Source organism: Canis lupus, chromosome 14 (genome assembly GCF_003254725.2).
Source record: "Canis lupus dingo isolate Sandy chromosome 14, ASM325472v2, whole genome shotgun sequence".
Taxonomy (NCBI): domain Eukaryota; kingdom Metazoa; phylum Chordata; class Mammalia; order Carnivora; family Canidae; genus Canis; species Canis lupus.
The window spans coordinates 18,886,960-18,908,879 of NC_064256.1; the positions used below are offsets into that span (position 1 = coordinate 18,886,960).

The following is a 21,920-nucleotide window of genomic DNA, read 5'->3' on the forward strand; positions in this document are numbered from 1 at the left end:
CTCATTCCAGGATTTCAGGGAGTTGGCAATGGCCTTCTGGTTTCGGGGTATGATCTCCCCAAAAGCTACCCAGTCAATGGTTTTTAGAGCAAGTTTTCGCCCAGCCATCTTGAGATCCTTCACCGACCCCGGGGGCCCACAGTCCACAGTCTCAATATAGATTTTATATTCTTTATAATTTCTCTTTTTTCTCTGTGCAATTAACATTAAAATTTACCTTTAGTTTGGTCAATAAGTCACAAATTAAATTTTACACGTATTTACTGGAAAAATTCACTACAACCAATCTTTTCAACCATTAAAGTATTTTCCTTTAATTTAATTGATTGTATAAGACAATATATTTAGATTAGAAAAACCTAGTTCATACTTTTGGTTATATTGATAGTAACTCTTAGTATCTTAACCTCTCTGAGTTTCAGTTTCCTCGTTGTAAAATAAGAAGAACCAAGAAAAAAATCATTAATGTCTCCCCTAATTTTAACATTTTACATTAGGGACTTACTTACTTTAGATATGGAAAAAACATCTCAGTAAGCCACACAGACTTCCTGAGTATAAAACACCTGATTATTCTTAATTCAATTCTAGCTTCCTACACCTCTAATTCTTTTTCAGTGCCCCAGAGATTCAAAGAGTTCTGGTTCCTTTTCAGAACTAGAGGCCACCTGGACCAGTGACTCTCCATGATTCTCAAATTATATACCTCAAATCTCTGGGAACCTGTAAAGTCATTGAAGCTATAAAGAAAATGTAAGCCCTTAAATGCATCAAATATTTTCTATAGACTTAAAGTGGCTCATATACATGTACTTTGATTTCTCAAATATAAATAGATGTTCCTATGATTAGTAAAATTAAGGTAATTAGTTTTAAATGTCCTTAAATGTTTAAATTTAAGGAAAATACCTTAATGATTAAAAAGACTTTTTGCAGTGCATTTTTTTCCTAATAGATGCAGGTAAAATTCAATTTGTAAATTATTAACCAAGTTAAAGGCAATTTTTTTGTCATTCTTAGTTTTGCAAACAATGTAATTTTTAAAATTTTTTCAAACAATGTAAAATTAAAGTAAACTACTCTTGTATAGAAATATTTGGAAATTTTGGTTTTTGATAATATTAGGAATAACTGATCTTACACTGTTTCCTTCAATTCATTTTATTTCAATATGAATTGCCTCTGATATAAATTCAGATGTTAGTTTTTGATAAGGCTGTCCGGAAAATTATTACAGGAAAAAGAAAGGATAACAATTGATACCTAAACTATACCCCAAAGCACTTGATATATACTTTCAATTTTTTTCACTTTTGACTCTACATTTAATTGATTATATCTCTCTTCCTAACTGAATTAGGGATTACTTGAGGATAATAATAGTTACTTACTTACCAATGACTTCTTTCATTGTGTGTCTAGTATGTCATGCTGCATGGATAGTAAATGCTTAATAAAAATTCTCCAGATTGAATTGAATGATTCTGTGGTTCTATCAGCAGATTGGGAACCTGCCAATAGAATGAACAGTCCCCTGTTACTAAGAAAGTAGAATGACCAAAGGACAAGACTACAGAATAGACTATCCTTCAATAAAGATCAGTATTCTGGGCTACCTCAGGGCCTATCCTGATACTCAGAGAAGTCAAAGCACCCTAGGTAGATCTTATTCTCTGGGGATTGCATGTTTAAGTGGTTGAGTCAGCCTATGGAAGATAAGGTGACAGGAACTTGTCATATTTGTTTAATGCTTTACAGTTTTCAAAATGCTTTAATTAATATATGTTTTGTTTGGGTGTTGATTTTGTATAAAACCTATATTCTATTTACATACTTCCTGGGTAGGTTGATGTCTAAGGAATTAGGTGTGGAAGGGTTCCAGAAATTTACTTGGGTTGTTAATAATATTACTGTCCTAGCAACAAGCATAAATGTAAATTCTAGAAGAGTATATATGGGAATACTGATTGAGTGATTGGGTAGTGGTTTAATGAAAATTAGGATGACTGAGTTCAAGTTTTGTCAGATATCCAGGATGTTTCTAGAATCCATCCTGTTTTTCTAGTGTATCTGTCTACTTGATGATCTGGCTTATTTTATAGTGTCTCTACCTCTTATGTATGTTCTTTTACCAAATCCATCTCTCATGTTGTTGCTGGTTATTCTTTTAAACACAGACTCGATTATGTTTGGAAACTTCCAGTGGTTCTCCTATCCTGGAGAATACAGTAAACTTCTGTTAGCATGGTATGAGGAAATGCAGTCAGAATTTCTCTGATAACAACTTAGATGATCTTTTTGGGCTGCCCAACTAAGAGACTAAGGTCTCCTCTTCCCAGTGGGAGAGAGTACCAGTATCTCTAGGGGGTAGGCTCTTGGCTTTTCTACTACTCTTCTGAGCAGCTGGAACTAAAGCTCAGATTTTTTAATGCCAAAGCAGTTCATTTTGACCCAAATTCTACAAAAACTAGCTCAGTTTGCCCCCATAAAAAAAGAAGAGCAATGTGGGAGTGGGGCAGAGAAGGAAGGTGTGGTTTCTCTACTAAAGTATAGCCACATGGTGTGTCCTTCTGCACCCAAGGAGCCTCTGCAAAGGATGCCATAGCATACTGAGAGGTGGTGGATCTTTGAAATCATTGTACTTCTGCCCAAGTTTCAGCCTGTACTAAAGCCTTTCCAGTACTCAAGGAAAGTGAAATTCTTCACCATACACGTCAAATCTGCCTTTCTAGCCTCCCAAGTTTCATGTTTTTCTATTTTATCCCAGCGTTTGCTGTTCTTCCCATACTCTACACATCCATACTTCATTACTTCTGTTGACAGTAAATGTTCTAGCTCATTTGCGGGCAGCCCTACTGTTCTTGGTCACCATAACAATTAAACAGATCTGTTCCATATAGCTACTGGCTATATGTCTATAACATGAAAATCCCATTTCAATTAATTGTCCTTTTGAAGAAGTAAAATATTTTTTCCCTCATCTTAAAAACTGTCTTTGTAAGCATACCAATTGGTTGATGGTTTAGCTAATGAAAATGACTTACTTACATTGACATAAGCAACTTGTGTCAGTGGGAGAAGTAATAGGTCTGTTGAATCACAGAGCTCTAAAAATACATGTTTGAATTTTTTATATTTTTGCAAAACTTCAACTCTCTTTTTGTTCGATATATATTTTTTATTCTACCAATCTCCACTCAGCTTTCACTGAGTTGTCTATACAAACTGTTTCTTGAGGTGGTTCCCAGAACTGTCTACTTAAATGCTCAAATTAGATTTATAATTCAGATCATTGAACTATCATGTTATTCTAAAATGAGTAGTCTAATATTTGAGGCTATTTTTGGGGGGCCTGATGCAGTTCATCCTTGCTTATGACTCTTAGGCTAAATGATCATCCAAAATGTGTGTGCAAATTATATTATGCTTCTTTGACCAAAATTATACAAAGACTCAGATATTTACTTTCCATTTTATTTTACAGAGATGCCCCCACCAACAAACAAACAAACAAACAAATCCCCGTGGAGTATATTCAGTGTCAAGGATGGGGTGTTGAGTGACTACTTTGGCTGAAGCATGAATGAACTGTAAGAGGGGATAAGAATAAGCATAGAGACTGTGGTAGGCAGAATTTTTAATGGCCTTCAATGTTCTTTTTTTTTAAATATAAATTCCCTACTGCCTTTATTATTTTTTTTAAGATTTTATTTATTTGACAGAGATAGAGCCAAAGAGCATAAGGGAGGGGAATGGCAGAGGGAGAGGGAGAAACAGGCTCTATGCTGAGCGGGGAGCAGATGCAGGGGTTGATCCTAGGACCCTGGGGTCATGACCTAAGTCAAAGGCAGATACTTAACCAACTGAGCCACCCAGGCAGCTCAGCTTTCAAAATTCTTGTTCTCTGGTGTCCACATACCTTCTCCCAGTTGTTCAGTCAAATACTAATCTTGATATTCCTGTGATGACATTTTACAGATGAATTAAGTCCCCAAATCTGTTAACCTTAAAATAGGTAGAGTATCTGTGTGGATCTGAGTTGAACTTAAATCACCTTAAAAAATAGAGAATTTCCTCTAGCAGGTTGCAGAAGAGGAGGTCAGATATTCAAAGCACAAGAAGGATTTTATGTGCCATTGATGGTGTAAAGATGGAAGGAAAGGAATGAAGTGAGTCTCTAGGAGCTGAGAGCAGTCCCTGGCTGACAGTCAGCAAGGAAATAGGAACCTTAGTTCTACAACTACAAGGAATTTAATTCTGCAAAGAATGAGCTTCAAAGTAGGTTTTCCCCCAGAGCCAACGGATAAGAACTCAGCCTCCTTGATACCTTGATTTCAGTTTTTTGATGCCATGAGCAGAGAACTTATCTATTCTTGTCCCATGCTGGACATTTGACCTATGCAGTTATGAACTACTAGATTCAGGTTGTTATAAGACACTACGTTTGTGTTAACTTGTTACTTGGTAATAGAAAATGACTACAGAAGATATTATAGTTATTGGAGTGAGAAGTAAGGGCAGCTTGGACTCTGGGGGTGGCAGTGGAGATAAAGAAATACAGAAGTAAGAGATATTCAGGAGCTAAAATTGTTCTGATTTTGTAACAGGATGAGTTAGTTAAAGCAAGTGTTTGGTTTATTGCTATTCATGGTTTGTCACACATTGGAACACCACCATGCTAAGTAGATTATAAAGTACTTGTGAGAGGTGAAGAACATGAATTGAGTTTTAGATGTGTAGATTTGATGTATCTTTGAGACAATTAATAGGAGATGCCGACTATGCAGTTGGCTATGAGTCTTGCTATATTGGTGATAAAGTCATGGACATGAATGACATCACTTATGGGGATTCTGACATGAGAAGAGGGTGGAACTTCAAGAATCTTAATATTTAATGGCCAAGTAAGTGTACATCAATAAGCCCACATAGGAGACAAAGAGGTAATCAGCTATGAAACAAAAGCAATGTTGTATCCTGGAGGCCAAGAAAACAAGTGTTTCAAGGAAAAGAGCACTGTCCATGTGGCAAATGCTCCTCAGATGTCAAGTAAGGAATATTTCTCAGTGGGACACCTGGGTGGCTCACAGGTTAAATGTCTGCCTTCAGCTCAGGGCTTGATCCTGGAGTCCTGAGATGGAGTCCCACATTGGGTTCCCAGCATGGAGCCTGCTTCTCCCTGCCTATGTCTCTGCCTCTCTCTGTCTCTCTCTGTCTCTCTCTCTCTCTGTGTATCTCATGAATAAATAAATAAAATCTTTAAAAAATAAAAATAAAAGAAATATTTCTTGGGTTTAGTCAAATAAAGTTTTTTTTTTTTTTTTTTTTTTTTTTTTTTTTTTTTTTTTTTTTGTTATCTGGGGATGCCTGGGTTGCTCAGCTATTGAGTGTCTGGCTTTGGCTCAGGGCATGATCCTGGATCTGGGATCAAGTCTCACATTGGGCTCTGTGCGGGAAGCCTACTTCTCCCTCTGCCTCTGTCTCTCCTTGTCTTTCTGTCTCTCATGAATAAATAGATAAATAATCTTTAAAAGATCTGTTTTCATGAAGTGATGGAAACATAAGCCAGACTAGAATAAGACAAAAAGTGAAGAAAAGGAATCACTAAGCATGGAAAACTCTAAAGAAGCTTCCTTGTAAAGGGGAGAAAATCAGAAAGCGTCTGGAGATGTTGGTTTATTTTATTTTTTCTATGGGAGACACTGAACATTTCAAAGCCAACTGGAAGGATCCAAATGAACAGAGCTGTTGATAGAAGGAGAAGTAGACTGTAATTTCCTGAAAATGTTGGGGAGATGAGATCCAGAGTACACATGAACAGGAATGAAAAAATATTGATAGGTTCAATATATACAGCTTCACATATTAGGAAAAGTGAAATTAATGTGGTTCTAATCTGGTGACTTCTCTTTTCTCCAAAACCATGAAGCACTGTCACATGTCAAGGATGTGGAGTTGACAGGAGGCACTATAAATGTGAGGAGGGGTGGACAAAGTTTAAAGTGGTGATTGTGGAAAATGAGGGACTCAATTGAACAGACCCATACAGGTAGTTTATGAGTAAACTTGAATGTTCTCACAGTAATGAAGATTTTTCTGTCATCCTTGCAACATCTGTCACCCTTTACCTTCTCTCACTCTGAGGTAGAACTCATTTATAATATCTTTTTCCCTTGAAACACCACAGCACATTTTTCATACCGTGACAGAGATACACTCATTGTATTCTAACCACCCATTAACACTTCTTATTTCTGCAGTGGACTGTGATCCACATAAGACCATTTCTGATGCATCACTTCGGTAGTTTAGCAAATAATGAAAATAAAATAGTATTATTAGGGCCTAGAAAAAAAATACAAGTAGTAATAGTAATTTTTAAGAATAAAAATTAGAATAAAAATTACCCCTTTTTGAACACTTAACGTGTTATTTCATTCAGTTTGCTTAAGTAGATTTTCATTTTCTTATTTGTAATTTAATTTTGTCCTTAAAGTTTCTCTCATTTGTCTACTTAATAGATTAGGAAGATAAAGTTCAAAGAGGTTAAGTGTCTCCATGGTAATATTACTACTACGCAGAAAACCGTTTTGAGCTTAGATCCTTTAACTTGAAAAAAAACTATACCTGATTCAGAATCCCACACTTTGACCACTTTTTTCTCTTATTTTTCTGTAGTACTTATTGGATATTCATTTAGAAAGTTTCTTGTATTTCAGGACATGTTTTTATTGAATATTTAGAAAATTTTCTTCCTTAACCTATTGAAGGGAAAAAAAGACATTATGGAGCAAGAACGAATTCATTTATTTATTTTGTGTGGTTGTACAGAGAGCTCTATTGCAAAATTACTGCAAGAGAGAATTGATGTAGGAATATGTCAACTGTCTTAGTATGGTAACAAAATACCATAGACTGGGCAGCTTATAAACAACAGAAATGTATTTCTCACCATTCTGGAGGCTGGAAATTTTGAGATCAGAGTGGCATGGTCAGCTTTCTGGTGAAGGCCCTCTTCTGGATTGCATAGTGTTGACTTTTAGCTGTGTCCCCACCTGCGGGAAGGACTAGGGAGCTCTGACAGGCATCTTTTATTACATTCTTAGAAGACTTAATCTCTTTCCTAAGGCCCCACTTCCTAATACAGTCTACCTTGGGTATTATGTTTTCAACATGTGAATTTTGGGAAGACACAAATAATTCAGCTCATAGCATGAATCAACTGAATTAGAACTCAGTGTCACCATTACTGTATCACACAAGAAGAGTATAAAGCAACTTAGTTTAGCCAGGCATGACTATCTGCTTAGTCTATTAATTAATGAAAAAGGAAAAAGAAAACTTTTATTCCCGTGCATAAGATGATCCCATGGTTAGATAAAAATTGGATCACTTAAGAAGCAGTTTCTAAGACTTGTTTGGAAAGTGTTTTAACACATTGTTGAAATAGAAGTAGGTACCCAATTCAAATGAAGTGTCAAAATGGCAGCTTTGTTGCTATTCTCCATTGTACTGTTTTTAGGGAAAAAATAAAAAGAGGAAAAAAAGACTCAAAGATAAAGAACACCATTTAGGAATAAATGAAAACTCCTTTTATATGAATCATTACTGGTTTGATTATGCAATCTATATTTTATGTTTCATTTTACTTATTTCTTTTTTTTTTGTTTAAATTTTTATTTATTTATGATAGTCACAGAGAGAGAGAGAGAGAGAGAGAGAGGCAGAGACACAGGCAGAGGGAGAAGCAGGCTCCATGCACCGGGAGCCCGACGTGGGATTCGATCCCGGGTCTCCAGGATGGCGCCCTGGGCCAAAGGCAGGCGCCAAACAGCTGCACCACCCAGGGATCCCATCATTTTACTTATTTCTTTAAGCAGTTCATTGATAGCAAAGAGCACTAGATGGAAGAGTGAAAAGAAAGAGCTCCAGTCATTTCATTTTGTCACTAACAATCAAGGAAGGAAAAAAAAAAAACCAATGTACTTTTTTCCATAATACTTAGATTCTTTAATACCACAAATCAACATTTCTCAAATTTGGAAAAAATTTTATCCCAAATTCTACTTATCCATCTATCCATCATTATCTATGTAAAATCTTTTTTATATATTACATATTTTTAAGAATTAGTAATTTTGATTAATTATATTTAAGTCAAAAATATTATTGGAATTTCAGATCAGAGTGTCATGAAATTCATAATATATATGTGTATCTTTTTTAGTTACATAATATTTACTTAAAGGCAAATTTCATATATATACTATTCAACAATTAAATATTTTACCAATGAATACATTTTAAAAGAAGGTATCTTTTTTGGTTAGGAACAGAATATGTGGTAAAATGTAGATTAAAGGGATGCCTGAGTTCCGGAATCCAGTCCTGCATCAGGCCATAGGGAGACTGCTTCTCCCTCTCCCTGTATCTCTGCCTCTCTCTGTGTCTCTCATGAATAAATAAATAAATTCTTTTTAAAAAATGTAGATTAAAGTGTAATTTTGGTTGAAACTGTGAAAATATATGAAAACTATTTTTAAGACCTAATAGTTTGATATAAATGAACTTTGTACATAAAATAATTAACTAGACTATATGTATATGTTTTCATATTACTTAATGATTGATGAGATGTTATCAGTAAAGATGGTGTTAGAAACAAGTAACAGGGATCCCTGGGTGGCGCAGTGGTGTGGCGCCTGCCTTTGGCCCAGGGCGCGGTCCTGGAGACCCGGAATCGAGTCCCACGTCGGGTTCCCGGTGCATGGAGCCTGCTTCTCCCTCTGCCTGTGTCTCTGCCTCTCTCTCTCTCTCTCTCTCACTCTGTGTGTGACTATCATAAATTAAAAAAAAAAAATCAGAAACAAGTAACAGAAAATCAATCCTAATTGGTTTAAGAGTAAGGAGATTTATTTACTTATATAATTCGAAGTCAAGTGGTAAAATGCAGTTTAGCATTAATCTAGTGATCCAGCTTCATTTTTTACAAATCTGCTTTTGTGAGGTACTTGTATATATATTTGCACGCCATAAAATGCAATCATTTTAAAGGTTCTGTTTGATAAGTTTTGACAAATGTATATAACCACAACCCTAATCAAAGTAGAACATTTTATTTATTCCTCAAAATTCTTCTCTGGTATTTCAGTCAATTTCTGTCTACCATCTCCAGCCTTATAGGCTGCCACTGATCTCTCTGACATTACAGACTGGTTTGCCTATTGTAGAATTTCATAAACTATCAGACTTGGCTGTATTCTTTTGCTCAGCCTAATGTTTTTGATATTCATTTATGATGTTGTATGTATCAGTATTGTGTAAAAGTCAAACTTTTTTATTTCTGAATAGGGTTACATTGTGAGAACATACCACAATTTGTAAACCCATTCACTTGTTGATGGACATTCAGATTATTGACAGGTTTGGGGCTATTATACAACTTGTTATGAACAATTGGGTTCTTTGTGTGGCATATATTTTCAATTTTCTTAGGTAAATACTAAAAGAGGAATTGCTGGATTTTATGTTAAGTGTATATTAACTGTTTTCCAAAGTGCCTGCACCATTTAACATTCCCACCAACAATATATGAGACTTCAAGTTGTTCCTTATTAAAGCTGGCACTTGCTATTTGTAATGTCTAGTGGTATCTCATTGTGGTTTCATTTGCATTTCCATGATGAGTAAAGATACTGAGAATCTTTTCCAGTGCTTATTATATATCTGTTTATATATCTTTTTACTGAATGCTTGTTTAGGGCTTTTTACCATTTCCATTTGTTTGCCTTATCATTGAGTTTTAAGAGTTATTTATATATTTTGGATATAAGTTGTGTGAGAAAGAATTAGTCCAGCAGGGCTGAGTTGTTCAAATCTTACATGTTCCCATGAAGGACCTATTTTCATTACTGGCTTTTGGCCAGCTCTTCAATTGAGTTCATGAAATGCTCTAACTGGTTAAGGACATTTTGTATACTTAGGGCCTTGAACCATACTATACCAGTTTGTCTACATAGTTTATACAAATAATATATGTTGCACAATTGCTTTTTGAGGGGGAATTAGATAGAAACCATTCTTGTACTACATTATGAATATACTAAATGCCACTGAACTATACATTTCAAAATGGTTAGTTTTATGTTGTGTTTTACCTCGATAAAATAGCAATTGTTAAAATGGGCAAAAGATTTAAATAGACATTTCTCCAAAGAAGACAAATAAATGACTATTAGGCATGTGAAAAAATTCTCAATAGCTACAATAAAAAAAAGACAGATAATGATAACTCTTGGCAAGGGTATAAAGAATTTGAAATTCTCATACATTGCTGATGGGAATGTAAAATAGTACAATTGCTGTGGAAATCAGTTTGGCAGGCCCTCAAAAATTTAAAAATAGAGTTACCATATAGCATAGCAATTCTGCTCCTGGATATATACCCAAGAGAAATGAAAACCCATGTCACTTTGCACACAATGTTTATAATAGCATAATTCATAATAGTCAAAAATGGAAATAACTGAAATACCCGTTAATCAATGAATGAGTAAATACAATGTTGTATATCTAGTCAGTGGAATATTATTCTGCAATAAAAAGAAACAAAGAATTGATGCATGTTACAACATAGATGGATTTTTATTTATTTATTACTTTAAAAAATTCCAGTATAATTAACAGTGTTATATTATTTCACGTGTACAGTATAGTGATTAAACAATTCAACATAGATGAATCTTTACAACAATATTTTTAGTAGATAAAACCAGTCACAAAAGGCTGTGGATTATATATTTACATTTATATGAAATATACAGGGTAGGAAAATTTATAGAGACATAAAATAAAATAGTGGTTGCTCAGAGCTGGTGGAGGTGGGGGAAGGAGGTTGGAGAGGAATGGGTATTTACTGTTAATGGGCATAGGATTCCTTTTAGGGGAGTCAAAATATTTTAAAATAGATTGAGATGACCATTGCATAACCCTGTGAATATATTAAACATGTTAAATTATACACTTATAATTATACTTATTTATAGGTGAATTGTATGGTATATAAGTTATATCTCAAAGCTGTTTAAAAATCAGTCACTGTGATAGCTGGTATCTTTCAGTTGAGTTGTAGAGTCACTAGTCATGAATATATTAAGCTTGCCTCTATTTATACACTAAACATATGAAATAATTTTCAATATAACATAATCGATAAAATAGCAATACCAGAGGGTGAGGCCTGAAAGGAGTAAACCATACTCATAGCTGTTATACTTCTCCAAGTCTTGCCTTCCTTGTTTATAAAATGTGTACCATAATAATACCTACTTCAAAAAAATTGAGAAAATTAAATTAGGTAATGCATGTAAGTTCTCAAGTATTAGATGTCATGACATCTATTATTGTTGCTTTTTGGTTATTTTTATATTTATATATTTCATATATAAATATTTAATTGTTATTTTGATGATCATATATCTAGCATTGACAATCCCTGACCCTACAGGACTAGTTATTAGTCCATACTTCCCAGGACAGATTCTAAATTATCAGATACTTTCTACATTCAAGGTCGGTAAATTGGTCAAGAGATAGAGAAGGTTTGGGAGGAAATAACAAATTATTCTATAGAATGTTCCTTTGGTCTTTGTGGTCAAATGCTGGAGAGTCACATTTTTTCACTGGAATCTTGGAGCTCCACTTTATTTCCAAAGCCTTGAGTTCTCCATTTATGCAAAAATAATTGGGTATCTTGCCCCATTCTATGATGAGAAGTTAAGACCCCTAAAGTTTTAAGGTTACATAGAAGACCTTACAGATTAAACAGTGAGCTGGTACTGGGAAATTTGGAAGCTATCTAGTTTTTCCATAACACTTTTTGTAATTGTATACATTGACCAAAATACTGAGCAACTCAATTTTCCCTCACTACTACAAAGTAAATTTCTCTCCAAATATAGATTTCTTTATTGTGTGACATTCTTTCTCACAAGTTACTTCTCAATTATTCTTCAGGAGTAAATTATTCATAGAGTAAAAGTGTACAAAGGAACCTACTCAACTTGATAAACTGTTTTCTGTTTTTTAAACAAAACTACATAAAAGATTGGATTTTCCTGCTGGTTAATTTCCAGTTACCTGGGAAAGAGATAAGATGAAAAATGAGGGAAAAAGAGGCTGGAAATATTTTAGAGAGTGACAGTGAGATGCTCAAGCAATTCCTTTCTACTAGACTGGAAAGAAAAGAATATGCTCCCTGGATGAGAATATATACTTATTAAATAGGAAAAGGAGCTATTCCACAGTGTTTGTGTCACTGTTGGTTCAAGTTTAAAAGGTCATTGTTGTTTTAAGAAAAAAATTTAAATTTCTATTTAAATTACAGTTAGTTAACATAATAAATAGTTGATGGAGATTAAGGCATGCACTTGTTGTGATGAGCACTGGGTATTGTATGGGAGTGTTGAATCACTATGTTGCACACCTGAAACTAATATTACGCTGTAGCTAACTGGAATTTAAATAAAAACGTTAAAAAATATAGAGAGATATAAAAGAAACAAAAAGGTCATTGCCTTCTGTGCATGTATTTGTCATTATCAAGACTGAATATGAAGTGGGTGGCTTTACTGACCCTTATACTTTTTTTTTTTTTTTTTAATATTCATGAGGGACACAGGGAGAGAGGCAGAGAGAGAAGCAGGTTCCATGAAGGGAGCCCGATGTGGTACTCGATCCCAGGACTCCAGGATCACCCCCTTGTCCTAAGGCAGACGCTCAACCGCTGAGCCACCCAGGTGTCCCATACTGACCCTTCTACTTAAGAAAGAATACTAGAAAATTATCTTCTTTTTGCTGAGTTCTCTTTGGTGCTTTTCTTTTTGCCCAACCTGACTGAGAACCAACTTTAACTCTTGCCCCACTCAATCTTACATCCCAATAGTATTCTTCATCTCTCCTTCCTTCCTTCCCTCCCTCCCTTGCTTCTTTCCTTTCCTCCTTCCTTCCTTGTTTCCTTCCTTTCTTCCTTTCTTCCCTCCTCCCTTCTTCCTTCATTTCTTTTGCATGGTTTAACATTTATTTTCCCTTTAGGGTTTCCACTATTAGTTCTGGCTTCCTTAAAATACCCACAATTTTATTTTTTCCATATCATAACTCCTTGACAGTCTTGTTCTTATTTTCCTTTGCACATGTCTAGCCAGTAAATAAGGAGAAAATATTGAAGATTTTAGAGCAGGAGATATTAGAGGTAAAGGGGACCTGGAAATCAGCTGCTATAGATTTTTTGCTTTATAGATGAATAACTGCAGGTCCAAAGGATGAAATATGTCTTCCAAGATCACACATTATTACCTAAGTGACATTAAATCTTCTTTCCAAGTCATCACTTATGTCCATGTTAGGCTACCTTTCCTTTTTTTGGTTGTCAATAGAAGACATTGATAGAATTGTTCAGGTAAAGGATAGTAGCAGTGGGTTCAATCCTTTTTTTCACTGACCCACTTTGTGGATGTTTAACTTGCTCTTGGGCTAATGATACTTCTATACATCAGGCAGATTATCAGAGAATGTGCTAGCTTTGGTGGGAAACGTGGCTACTCTCATCTCTTCATACCAGAAGAGCAGAAACAAAGAGCACTTTGAAGTTTGCTGCTGATGATTTAAGATACTTCAATTTTGGCTTTCCTGGAATTGCCACATATCTATGACATGACAACATCATTCAGTGTAGCCCCAGGTATCTGTGTCAGGGGTTCCTCTTGGCATAGCTCTCCAGGAGACCTACTGAGTCCTCAATTTGTTAATTTAACAAAATATATCCTGACTTATTTCAAGACAGAGGAATGACACATTATTTTAGAAAAGTACAAGTTTTTAATATTGATTCATGCTATAAAAATTACATAACTTAACAGAGCTTTCTAATTTTTTGATAAATCCATAGGGAAAAAAAGATGCTGCTTTAGGTTGATTCATCTTTCAAAAGTATGGCTACTTCTTTTTTGAAGCACTATTTTGGTTTACATCTCTCATAAGAAAAGATGTCTATTTCATTTTATTTAAGGAAAGACTTCTGGCTACTAATTAATTGATACTTTATTATGTTAAACATATCAATTAAGGTTCCTGACAAATCCAATCAGAAATTGAAATATACCTAACAAATTCATGTAAAGAGGAAGCACCAAAATAGAGAAATTAGTGATTATGTTCATCAGTATGATATTTAGCTTTGTATTATTATCAAGAATAGGGACAATGAGACTTGTGTTGCTGTTAATGCTGCCATCACATCTGGAATGAGCAAGTCGGGAAATAAAAAGGTTTTCATAAATTACTTGTTTTCTGAGAAGTTTTTCCTATTATATTTGCAGTTTTGGAAAACGTATTGCTGTAACATATGGACACTGAATAATACAAATTTTAAAGACAATGGTTAATGTGTGTATCAGTCAAGGTTCAAGTGAGAAAACAGACATCTTTCCAGGTCTTTCAAAAGGAGAGATTTAAAGTAGGGAACAACTAGTGGAACCTAGTTATCTACTATTTTTTAAATATAGAGATGAACTAAGATACCAAAAAGCAGAAGGTGAAGCTACGTAGAGGTGAGCAATAGCAGGATAGCACCACCACCCCAGAGCTGTAGACACGAGGTGAAGAGGTGTTATTGCCGGAAACCAGAAGCTAGATCTTTCTATGAGAATTAAAATCATGGGGGCAGGTAGAAAGATGCTGGAAGGAAGTTGGAGCCAGTAGGATATGTGACCCTTGCCAGAGATGTCACTAGAAGTAGAGAGAGAAGAATAGAGATGCTCTGGATTTTATTCTGCTTTTGCCCTCCAGTCTTTTGGTAAATGTTTCAGTGGCCATGGCTACTTGAGTCAGAATGCAAGGGAAAGACAAATAAATGTAGTTATCTGATATTGAGAACATCAGAAGTGGCGGATGAAGAAAACTTGCACACAATGAGTATAGTATTCACTGGTGCATAAAATAAGAACACTTTGAGATATTCAGAAAGACAATATTTATCTTTTAAGTAAAGAAACAGAGGATGACCCGGAATTTCCACTCAACCAATTTGGCAAGAGCCAACTCCAATTACAACAAGAAACATTAGTCACTTTTTTTTTAAATACAAGGAAATATATATAATAAAAGACCCCCAGCTTTAATTTGTGTTAAAAACTTTTTACCTAGGTGCTTTAGCCCTGCTTTCATTATAGCTCTAATGAATACCAAATATTTGTACAGATAATAACTATGATCCTATATTCATGTTAATGTGTAAGAGATTGGCTTTAATAATTACCATGGTATACCTTATGTAGGGTATGCCAGCCAAGTGGATAGTATCAGCAGCAGTTTAATTATAAGTCAACATAACTCCCATTATTTTAGCCATAATTATTGTGGCTGTTTCCTTTATTAGGCAAAGATGTAGCCCCAGAGCCTTTAAGACAATAACTTCATTTTCAATCAATCAGCAACAATTTCCCTCCTTGGCTGTGTAACTGCAAATATGTCAAGTATTTTAGGAGAAGTAAGAGAAACAATAGCCCTGGTTTCTGTTCTTAAGTTCAGCTACAACAACAAAAAAGCCCCACTGTATTCAAGTGCCAAAAGAGCACAAGCTTGAACGTTGTACAATAGGCTTAAGAGCACAGTCTTCATAGTCAGACATTCTTGGCTTTGCTTCTCTCTTGTGTAATATCTTACAAAATGTGTTTTTTTTTTAAGATTTTATTTATTTATTCATGAGACACACACAGAAAGAGGCAGAGACACAGGCACAGTGTGAAGCAGGCTCCATGCAGGGAGCCAGATGTGGGACTCTATCCCGGGTCTCCAGGATCACGCCCTGGGCTGAAGGCGGCGCTAAACTGCCCAGCCACCAGGGCTGCCCTGCAAATTGTTTTTGTACATTAGTTTATTCTATATGGATGGGGATAATGTTACATCTCTCATATTTGCTGGGAGAAGTGACTAAACATGAAATGGCAAATGGTGCAGCAATGCAAAATGCTTGATAAGTGCTAATTATTAGTAGTAGTCATAATAATAATAACAGAAAGAATAGATGGGTACAACTCAAGGGGGGTTAGAAGTGAGCTTTGAGGAATCAGAAGAATTTAGATAGGTCAAGGAGGACAGTATTCCAGAATGTACAAATAACTTTGGGAAAAGCTTCTGTAGAGGGAAAATCATATTTGGGGAGGATATGTAGTGCTAGTGGCTTGAGAAAAGCTAAGCAAAGGAGGAATATTGGATCATAAAGAGGTGAAAAGTAAGGCAATGACAGAGTTCAATCTCTTTTCTACACCAGGATGCACATAAGGAAGTCTACCTCCAAGATTAAGTTTGTTTTTTTTTAAATTGGGGTTATAGTTAATATGTCATAAAATGCACGTATCTTAATTGCTCAGTTTTGATAATCTATACTCCTGTGTAAACACCAAAGAAAACAAGATATGGGCCATTTCCAGGACACCAGAAATTTCTCTCATGTACCTTTCAATCATTTCTCCCTCCCCCTCACCCCCATGACTTTCTAATATCTGTCATCATTAATTAACTTTATGTGATTTTGGAATTCATTTAAATGGAATTTTTGGAGAGTATTCATACTTGCCTGTCTTTTTAAATTAACAATGTTTTTGAAATTCATCCATTTGCTGCTTGCTATATCTTACTTGTCTGCATTTTATTTTATTGTCCACGATATGTCTTTATCATTTTAATTTTTATTCCTGATAGTAATTTGAATTTTCTCTTATTCTTCCCTAATCATTCTACCTAGATTAATCTTTTCAGAAAACTGACCTTTCACTTTCACTTTCTTGATTTTCCCTATTTTTTTTGTTCATTTTCTATTTCAGTGGTTTCCATTCATTTTAATTTTTTTCTTCTACTTTGCATATAATTTATTCTTTTTCTAGTTTAAGTGGAATATTAGCTTTTAGACCTTTCTTCTTATTACTTTAAGTAATATGTGTTACTTAAATACACATTCATTATAATTTCTATGTATTAAAATTTATGTAGTTTCTATATATTATAAATTTATTTCTAGATATAAGGCTGTTGTAGTCTTAGAATACATCCTATGAGATTACAGTTACTTAACATTTAATGCAGTTTGGGTAAGGCTCACTGTATGGTCTTAGTGAAAGTTCCAGATGTACTTGAATGTACATTTTGCAATTGGGAGTAGTAGTCTGTAATTGTCAAATCTGGGTCAAATTGTTTTACAGTTTTTTGGCAATCTTCTATATTTTAACTGATTTTTTTGGTCTACTTATTTTAATAGTTGCTAAGAAAGATTTGCTGAAATTCTGAACTTTGATTATGGATATATCTATTTCCTTCATCAGTTCCATCAAATGTGATCAATGTATTTTGGGTCCCTGCTGTAATTTGATACAGATATGTTTGGGATTTTATGTTTTCTTGATAAATTATTTGTTATCAAATACCCATTTTTGTTTCTAGGAATTTTCATGTCCTGAAGTCACCTTTATCTGAAATGACAAGCTTTCTTATGCCTGATGTTTGCATGAGAGTATTTTTCATACTTTTAATTTCAAACTGTCTATGCCCTTAATACTTAAAGTTTATTTCTTGTAAACAGCATATAGTGGGGTCTTGTCTTTCTACAGTGTAGTAATGTCTGTCGTTTAATTGGAATGTGATTCTATTTACTTTTAATGTTAGTATGATAGAGATAAGTACCTGTTTATCTCATTTGTGCTTTATTTCTGTTTCTCCTTTCTTGACTTCTTTTGGCAAATAATATTTTTTGTTTTACTAGTTTTATCTGTTGTATTGACATTTTTAACTGTTTATTTTGTTTAGTGGTTGCTCTAGGTATTACAAAAAGAACCATTCAGTGTAAGAGTCTAAAGAGTCTACCTTTAAATAATAATAGTATATTACTTCAGAATATAGAATATATTTTATAAGAATTTTATAAGAATTTTATATTTTATAAAAATTATGATAGTATGATTCCATTTATTTTCACCATTTTCTCTTTTTTTGGATTATTACAGCTTACTTCTACATATACTCTAACCTCCAAAAATCTTTGTCACTATTTTTTAATAAACATCAATTCTTTGGGGATCCCTGGGTGGCTCAGCAGTTTAGCGCCTTCCTTTGGCCCGGGCCATGGTCCTGGGGTCCCGGGATCAAGTGCGCGTCGGGCTCCCGGCATGGAGCCTGCTTCTCCCTCCTCCTGTGTCTCTGCCTCTCTGTCTCTCTGTCTCTCTCTCTCTCTCTCTCTCTTTCTCTCTCATAAATAAATAAATAAATCTTTAAAAAAACATCCATTCTTTTAAAAATGTATACATCGGGGTACCTGGGTGGCTCAGTTGGCTAATCATCCAACTCTTGATCTAAGCTAGGGTCTTAATCTCAGGGTTATGAGTTCAAGCCTCACATTGGGGTCCATGTTGGGTGTGAAGTTTATTTAAAAAATATATATAAGTATAAGAAGGATAATTTAAAAAGTGTTTTATATTTACTTAGCTATTCTTTTGAATACTTTTCATTCCTTCCTGAAGATCTTACATTTCCTCTGGTATTCTTTTCTGCCTAAATAACTTATTTAATTTTTTCCAATTTTTTTTTTTTTTGTAGAATATGAACTTGCTGGAGACAAATTCTCTTAGTTCTTGGATAACTTGATAACACCTTTATACGGTTTCCATAGTTAAAGCATATTGTAATGGAAGATAGAATTCTAGATTCAGCAATTTTATCTTTTTTTTTTTCTTTTTAGCACTTTAAAGACATCATCCCATTGTCATCTGATAGTAGTGGACATCATTCATATTCTTCTCTTCATTTATATTGCATTTTTTCTTCTCTGGCTACTTTTAAGAATTGTTCTTTAATTTGTATGAATGTAATCATGCTGCTTTCCTTTGTATTTATCCTGTTTTCTTCACTGAGAATTTTGGATGAATGGGTTGATGTCTGTCACCAGTTTTTGGAAGTTTTCACCATTATCTCAACTGTTTATTTTCTCCCTCATCCTTTCACTTATTTTGGGATCACAATTGTTTTGTTTCCTTTAAAAAAATCTTTGTTTTCGTTAGGATTCTTTTTACATATTAAAGTTTTCTGATCTTTTCTGCTGTTAAGTCCATTAAATGTTTCATTTTGGATGTGGTAATTTTCATCATATTTCCATTTAGCTTTGATATACCTTTTATCTCTTTGATTAATTATCTACCTCTTTACACATTCTATCCACATTTTTTACTAGCTCCCATAGCACTTTAATCAAAGTCATTTTTTAAAATCCCTATCAATTAATTCCATCGTCTTTGAAATTCTGGGTCTATATTTGTTAACTATTTCTTCTCTTGAACATGGGTCTCATTTTCTACTCTTTTCATATGCCCTATACTTTTTTATTATATACTAATAACTTTGTGTAAAATATAAGTAGAGACAGAAATAAATAATATTTACCTCTAGAATAGAGGTGTTCTATTCTGTTCCAGTCTTCTAGAGAGGTGGCTAAAGCATTCAGATCTGTAGATGAGTTGGATCTGAGCTGTGTTGTGGCTTTGATTTATTGATCGTTAACTTTAAACATCTGAAGCTAAGATCAGGACATTCCTTTTCATAAGATCTGGGATACTAGCACTGGTGATATTCTGGAAATCTGCCTGTTTTACAATTGAACTACCAGTTTTTGAAAATGTGGGAAATTTTTCTGCTTTACATACCAGCTGCTAGGGTTTAGAGCAGCTGTGGAGCTTTTGTTTTGTTTTAGCTTTCTAGTATCACCCCATTTGCTCTCTGGGCATTGGTAGATATTATTGAGCCCTGAGGTTTCACCATGACATGCAGAGAGCAGCTGCTCTCAACACTGTGAAGACTTAGATTGCCCTGGATATATTTCTCTCAGTTCTACTGATGTGTCCCAGTTTTTGATATTTGACAGTGTGAAGAGCCACTGATAATTTTTTTAATCTTTTTTTCCTGATGTCCCACCTGCGAAGGTTGCTGCCTTGAACATGCAGGAAGCTCCTCACAACTTAGGGAGGCTTTCCCTGAGCTCCCCTTCCCTTGTTCTCTGGATTTGGTATTGTATTGGTTTAGATCTGAGGAAAATAATTGGCAGGTGGTAATAGATTCAATCTGTAGCTGAGGTTCCTTAGGATGTAAGTATATCACACTAGCCTTTTAATATGCAACTATTAAACTCAGCTGTTTCTCCTTGCCTCTTCTTTTTTTAATATTTTATTTATTTATTCATGAGAGACACAGAGAGAGAGGCAGAGACATAGGCAGAGAGAGAAGCAGAGAGAGAAGCAGAGAGAGAAGCAGGCTTCATGCAGGGAGCCTGATGTGGGACTCGATCCTGGGACTCCAGGACCCAGGACCATGCCCTAGGCTGAGGCAGGCACAAACTGCTGAGCCATCCAGGGATCCCCTCTCCTTGCCTCTTCTATGGATATTCTTCTTCTTCTCACTAGAATTATAAGAACATTCATATTCTGTAGTTTAACTCATTTGTATTTCCTTGTATCTTTAGCTTAGAATGATTTTGAAACTTGTTCAGATTGCTGTTTTGGGTAAGCATGACGTCTTGTCGACTTTGAAAAGTCTGAGTAAGAAGAAAAACCAAGCAAGCTCTATATTTAAAATTAAATACATCAAATCTCACAGTAAAGATGATGAGAATTAGTCAAACTCAGGATGTAAGGATTCAAAAATATTTGTACATGTTAAAGGAATTTATATGTACAAGGAAATCTAGAATTCTCTTCTGACCTTTATGTAATGATCCCAAAAGATCATGCTGATGGATAGAATTGATCAGAAAGGAAGTCTACTCTATAGCATGAAAGAAATGTAATAGGCTTACTTAGTGGAAACAGAACATATTAAGTTATTGAAATCAAAGCAGCATTAGGAAAAATAAAGAAAAGTTGGAAAAAGAATGTTTTATTTTTAAACAATTTTAAGAACAGGATAAGTCAGAAACAAGGTAGTGCTTACATCAATAGGAGTACTGATTTCTACTTTAAGCAAAATGGTGAGCCAAGTGATTCATATTAAATCTCTGCTTGAAAACTCAAAACATTGGATAAAATACAAATATATGTTTTCAAATGCATTAAGGGGTAGTATTTAAAAGAAAAATAACCTTTAATGCATACAGTATGAAAAAAGAATAGCTGAATATTAAATAACTAAAATCTACCCCATGATGTTAGGATAATAACTAAAAATTAATAAAAGTAAGGAATTTAAGACAAATTAATAAAATAGAAAATAAACCTGCAATTGAAAAGGTCAGCAAGGACAGAAGTTGGTTCCTGGAAAAAAAACAAAAACAAAACCAAACACCAACTAAGATAACTGACAAAATTCCAGTGACACTGATAAAAAAAGAGGCACAAATATCAGGAATAAAAAAGGTGACATCATTATAAATGATACAGACTTCAAAATTGTAACAATATTCTATGGAAAACTTTATGCTAATAAACTTAAAATTTTAGACAGAGTAGATAAATTCCTAGAAAAATATAAGCTACCATAATCAACTAAGAAGAAATAAAGAACTTGAGTTTGAATTAAGAATTGGACTTACAATAAAAAATTGTTTCAGAAAGGGAATCCAAGATTCAGTGATTTCTCAGAGTATTGCCAAATTCTCAGAGAGGAAAGTATTCCAATTTATACAAAATCTTCCAGATAATGTAAAAAAACTCAAGTCGTTTGTTGCATCTGGTATAATTTTGATGCCACCACTACCTGAGAAGTGTAGAATGATGATGGAAAATTGCAGGCCAATTTCAGTCATGAATAAGAGATCCAGAATCTTCCATAAAATATTAGTAAAAATACTCTAGAAACATAAAAAATAAGAAATTACAGCCAAGTCAAATTTA

General features: G+C 34.3%; 1 protein-coding gene and 1 long non-coding RNA gene across 32 annotated transcripts in view; one reads left to right on the forward strand and one right to left on the reverse strand.

Moving 5' to 3' along the window:
* Positions 1-21,920, forward strand: part of GNGT1 (G protein subunit gamma transducin 1) — a 346,832-nt gene that overhangs the window by 43,475 nt on the left and 281,437 nt on the right. For 25 of the 31 annotated variants that reach the window (XM_049093550.1, XM_049093559.1, XM_049093560.1 and 22 more), the window contains one exon: positions 656-753. The exons of the other annotated variants lie outside the window; for them this stretch is intronic. The gene's annotated coding sequence lies outside the window, so the exon portion shown is untranslated. The remainder of the gene's footprint in view (positions 1-655; positions 754-21,920) is intronic. 31 annotated transcript variants of the gene reach the window in all.
* Positions 20,998-21,920, reverse strand: part of LOC118350574 (uncharacterized) — a 69,018-nt gene continuing 68,095 nt past the window's right edge. Inside the window, exon 3 of the long non-coding RNA XR_007401999.1 lies at positions 20,998-21,877. This is a non-coding gene — a long non-coding RNA (uncharacterized LOC118350574). The remainder of the gene's footprint in view (positions 21,878-21,920) is intronic.